Genomic DNA, 6,000 nt, shown 5'->3' with positions numbered 1-6,000 from the left:
GTATCTGCAAGACCTTCTGGGCAGACAGACTTAATTCTTGAATATCAAACTTGCCTGCAGAACGTCTCTCTTCCAACTTGAACTACTAATGTAGATTCAAAAACGGAATTTAATTAAAAAAAATAATAATCATGATGTGGGTGTATGGTCGATAAATTACATCACTAATTATTAACAATTAATCAACAAATATATTCCAATATTATCACTGATATAATAGAAACCCTCTTTAAATATATATTATGACCTGGGGGTCATCAGATATTTCGCAGTGAAAACATCGTTTCCATGTTTACGTTGTCACTTTCGTGTCGCGAGAATTTTGTCCGTATTTTGGGTATTTAGTGCGTGTGAAATAAAAATTTTTGATAAAAATTTAGAAAATAATTCATCCATTAGTCATACAATGGATTTGATGAGTTTGTGAAGTAAGTTTTCCATCTATTATTATATTTAGAACATAAAACATAAGACAAATTATTAGTTCAGATAAATTTTTTTGTAGAGGTGCAAAAAGTTTTTTTTTCGAAATATTTACTTCGAAATCTATTATAATTCACTATTTATGATGTAATATATACAGTGTGACATATATATGATTGCGTGTGACCAAATATAGATCTAGTTCAACTGATAACACAAAAAAAAATATTGTTTTTCTTCTTATTACAAAACTGATAATTGACTTGTTTTCAAACACGTGTTATAGTCCAATGAAATAATAGATGATCAGAAATGCATGCTTTTATTCTCTAAAATATGAATTAATTTTAATATACATTTATTAATAAAAAATGTTGAGGTAAAAAATACTACAAAAATTCCTTTTTTAAAAATAAATATTCAGATTTCGTACACTGATTCATTCTCTTATTCCATGCATTCATGATAATTTTAGTCTTCTTCTTCTTCTGTTCTCCTGTGAGATCCACTCCATTATTTTCTTGGTAATCTCTCTTTCCTCATCCTCTGCACGTGACCGTACCAGCTTTTCCTTAATATATTCTATAATTGTTTCTTTCAGGTTATTTCCTCTTCTATTGTGTCGTTCCTTTTTGATCTAACTTTGACGTTCCATTTACTCTTTTTAGAGCGTCGTTGTTTCAAATTTAGTCGATAAAAGTCTAACAGTTAACTTAAGGAATGTGGCAAGACAAACAAATACGTCTTTTTCAAGCACTTGGAGTAGACTTAAAGAGCAACAGCTACATCCTTATCATTATAGATACTTTTACACGACAAGGTTTAATTACCTTAATGAACACTACTGGTGTGATGAGAATACAAATTAATAGGTTATCACATTGTATCTGGAAATTTAAATGGTGAAATGACATAATATAGAGCTCCACCGTATTTTGATAGAAGGTGTCGTAATTGGTAATTCCGAATCGATGGATTGGTAGAGGTGCAAAGATCCGATTCATTGACCTTCTCAGTTATACGATTTCAATCCCTTGGATTATATTTTGATGGTATCTTTAAGAAAACGTTTATTCACCTCAAGAATTGGAAGACATCATTTCAATGACCTCATAGTTGACTTCCATTATTACTCATACCAGGTTATTACTTTATAATTTTCAAATCGAAATATTCCGAAAACAGTATACAGTATCGAGTTTTATCAAATGATGTTCAAGTTCCCTGTGTTGAAACTTGTGAAGACTACAGACTGATAAGCTTGATGAACCACGCAATTAAAGCTTTTTTGAAAATTGTATACAAACGAATATTTAAAAAGTACGAAGAGGTTAGTGGGTTCCAAAACGGGCTAAGTACAAGGGAAGTATTATTATGTATGCAGTTACTAATTCAAAAATGCTATGATCAAAGAAAAGATGTCTTCGTTTGCTTCATAAATTACCAAAAATATTTATTTGGGACACATCGTGATATTCAGCTCCCAAGCTCATACTGACGGGAAAGATCGACCAGGGCGTAAACAACATCCCTGGTTACGGAATATAAGAGAATGGTATGGCATTAAGGGTGCGGCAAAAATTTTTTTTCGTGCAGAAATGGAGTGCTTTCAGATAATAGATTAGAAGTTTTGGATAAAAGAACACCTAGACGCAGCAAAATGTATGGTACTTGAACAAGTTCAAGTTCACTTCGAATTTTGCTTAATAAATCTAATATTGAAAAAGTTAAGTTCAATACTACTTGGTACGAGCCATGTAACTAGCGCCCTCTATGAGAGCTAGACATAAAAACAAATTTCATTGGATGTATTGGTTTCCAAAACATATTCGTATTAAATTTCCAATTTCCATAAGGTTGCCAGTAGTTGCGGTGAAATCATAAATCTTATGCAGTTGGCTTCAATTCTCTGGAAAAACTTTCATTCAACTTTTTTTGTAAAACGAAAATCGGTATATTTGTAAGTTTATGATGGATGAAACTCAAACTTTGTGGGAATATAGAGGACAATTGTGCCAGCTTTTGTAACTTTATTTCTACGAACAGAGTGCAAAAATAAAAAAAAACCTTCGGAATGCATTTTCTCAAAACGTTCTCGGGTAATAACCCGGAAAGTTTCCCCTAAAAACTTTTTTATGTGACCTGTAATTATTGTTAGTCGAACCCGGGGAAAATTCCCCAATCGCGGAAACTTTTCAGATGTACAAGAAAAAGCTAAACTTATTAAGGAAACCGTTAATTAGACTTAATTGTTTCCTTGAAGTGTTAAAGTGTGAAAAATGCAAGAGATACAGATTTGGTTCGAGGGTTAGAGTCAATTATTCACGTTTCCCTTTAAATATTTATATTGAACGTTGCCAAGTTCAAATAGATTTTTAGTTAAAATGAACGCGGTCGAATTGCGAATTCATTTTTCATCAATGAAACATCTTATCATTCACAATATTTAGTGTAGGTAAATTTTTCTTACTTGAAGGAATGTCGACCACAAAATATGATATACACGACTAAAATTTGTAATTTGTTCATTCCAACATTCAGATCAAAAAAACCGACTGATTTTCCCGAAGAAATTTTCATTAAATAAAATATTTCTTTTGGTTTCGATTTCTGACAGTGGCAGCTCAGTTTACGTATCGTCGTAGTAATTTTTTTATATAAAAAGCAAGCAAAAGAGGATGAAACCCTTCACACCCTAGTAATTCTAGTAATCCGTGTGAAAATGCCTGTGGATGTCAATCTTGAACTTTTGCAGGGAAAAGACGTATCTTGGTGGACGATTCCACAGGCTTGCACTTCTCCAAAGGAATGAGTTCGGATAAATTGAAGTTGTGGGCGTCTGCAGACGAACAGCTTAAAAGAGCATCTGCTATGGTAGTATCGGTAAAACAGAGTCAGGTCTAAGCTGTCCAAGTTTCTGGTCAACTCCGAATCAACTGCTCTCTTCTGTATTTAGTCGATCATCAGGGTGTGCTTAGGAGCCGAGCTCCAAATGTGTTTGTCTATTGCATTATTTAATGAACTCCCTGAGCTGTTGAAGCGTGCACTACCACAAATAGTCATCGACTGGAAAGGTCGTGTGTACCTGGTCAAATTCCCACACGTGGTTCACTAATAGACTGGTATAAAATCTACCGTTCGAAATCGGTGTGTGTGCTACGAGATTAATTGATTTTAAATTTGAAAATATAAATTTTGCCAGGCGTTATAATAATCCGCATTTCTATTAAATTCTTGATACGAATTTCCATTTTTTCTTGAATCGCACCTTTAATTGGAATTTTAATTATTCAAAGAAATTAATTAGCCTAAAAGCTGATTCGCAGCCAAAATTTTAATATCCACTTTTAAATATAATCTCCATCAAAACGATTTCTCGTGTACTTTAAAACTTTATTACAGCAAATCGATATGGAAAAGGATGGTAAATCTTAGGTTTAGCTAAGGGATGTTCGGTTTTAAAAAATTGTCACGGATTTTAAGCACGACGCAGTCTAACGGAAAATGGGAAAAAATTTAAAATCTGTTGAAAGCATCGTCAAATAATCACCAAAGAAAATTAGAAAATAAATTTATTTTCAGAGAGTTACTTATAATATACGCGGTAAATTAAAAAAAAATATACTTTGGTGACATAATACTTGAAAACAAAACTTGAATATAAGAAATTGATACTGAAGAAATTTTTTGATATATGTAATTGATTTATTTATTATAAATGCCTTATTGTCAAAAAATTTGTAGATAAACGCTTGTAAAAACTAAAAATAACTAAATAAAGAAACGAATAACATGAAATTTCAATATATAAAAAAAACTGCAATTATAGATAATATTAATAGATAATAATCGATTTGATTTCAATTAGCAAGTGATTATGCATTATTTTTGCATTGTAAAATATTCAGTCCTTAACTGATTCTGTGTGTGAGTTGGTAAAGATCGTACTCCGCGTTCCTAAGTGGATAGCCGTGCAACGATCTTTCTAAAATTGGAGAAGCGTCAGAATTTTTAATCTTTTAAATATGTCCCTGCAGTGATCACTCCTGTTTAGTCCAAGTGAATATCTTACAGCTCTCTTTTGTAGTTTGAAGACATTTATTTTACAGATTCAATGAGAATCGCACCATGATTTAATGGTGATTAGGTCACTAGATATGGTCCTATGAATTGAGATCAAGGCTGCTCCAAAAGAAACTGATGTCTACGTAGGCGTTTATAAACAGAATAGGGTCTAGTACTGAGCCTTGAGGTACTCGACATTCTATTGGCCTGCAAGAAGACATCGTTGTATCAACCCTTGCAAGTTCACTTCTGTTGGAAGGTATGATTTGAACCATGCTAGAGGTGTTTACCTTAAGTCGCAGTACTGCAATTTGTTGATTAAAATATTATGATTAACACAATTGATTTGTTGCTAATACCTGGTAATTTTGTTGCTTCAGCCGCTCCCAAAAACCGGAAATCATCTGGCAGACTAATAAGCCAAAATATTTAAAAATTATTTGTAAACTTAAAACTTTGAAAAACCTGTGATGCAGTGCTTTTATGAAGCCGAAGATGACGCAAATGATATAGACGAAATCCTAGAAGATGACTAGTCACAATCCGTACATGAGAATGCTTCTGAAAATTCAGGAAACGAAGAAGAGGACACATAAATTTATAAATAGTTAGAGGTGGTAGTAGTTATATTCCCACCACAACAATAGTAGCCTCTCAGACACCACCTTTCCACTGGTGTACTAAAAATCTCGGTTAAGACTTAATTTATACAAGATCTCGGTAATAGATAGAGATAGCGACACGAATTAACAACAGAAGTTGTTATTTTGTTTTCCAGAACTCACCCAAACATATCCAACTCACCATGGCGACTACCTCTGTATTAAGTTTCGATAACCAATTGACACGAACCAGGTCTTATATTTTGTTGCCATATTGTTGTTTTATAATAATATTATTCAAAAACCTCAAAAAAATTTGCAAAACCCACATTTTTAGATCTTGCACTTGGCTACCCCAAGTTAATATTACAATAGGGGATCACGCATTTCTTGGGGGCGGCTGGAACAACAAAATCAATAACAAGTAACAAATTAGCAACAAATTGTGAAACAGGTTCGAAACGTGCCCACCAGAATGACAAAAAGTAAAATCTATTATGAATTTAGCTTGAGCTGATAGTGATTTTCCATGAATGGAATAATCTGATGGAAGGTCTTTCCAAATACGACTCTAAGAAGTGAATATTGAGTAACATGTTGCCAAAGACTGTTCCACAGAAAATAGAATCCATTCTTGTGACTTCACAAATTACAATAAGAGTGCCAAGACATTTATCTTCGCGACAACAACGATCATATTTCTTCAATCTTTTTAGCTTTCGTTTTTGGGTCGGTTACTTATGAGTCAAGTCTTCTTATGAAGTGAGGTTAATATGAATCAAACCACTTTCATTATTATGTTGTTTTCTTACAATTTATTTTAAAACGAGCTAATGTTGGGTAAGTTGTGAAGACAGAAAACAGTCTGACAGGTTGGTCGAGTGGACCATTCTACGCTAATGGTTTTAAA

General features: G+C 32.9%; 1 protein-coding gene across 1 annotated transcript in view; it reads left to right on the top strand.

Annotated features, from left to right (window-relative positions):
- Positions 1–211: 211 nt before the first annotated feature.
- Positions 212–6,000, top strand: part of LOC130450781 (adipokinetic hormone/corazonin-related peptide receptor variant I-like) — an 80,015-nt gene continuing 74,226 nt past the window's right edge. The window contains exon 1 of the mRNA XM_056789407.1: positions 212–428. The gene's annotated coding sequence lies outside the window, so the exon portion shown is untranslated. The remainder of the gene's footprint in view (positions 429–6,000) is intronic.

The sequence above is a fragment of the Diorhabda sublineata genome, chromosome X (assembly GCF_026230105.1).
Source record: "Diorhabda sublineata isolate icDioSubl1.1 chromosome X, icDioSubl1.1, whole genome shotgun sequence".
Classification (NCBI taxonomy): domain Eukaryota; kingdom Metazoa; phylum Arthropoda; class Insecta; order Coleoptera; family Chrysomelidae; genus Diorhabda; species Diorhabda sublineata.
Note: the sequence above shows the minus strand (reverse complement) of the source record. Positions and strands in the feature narration are given on the sequence as shown.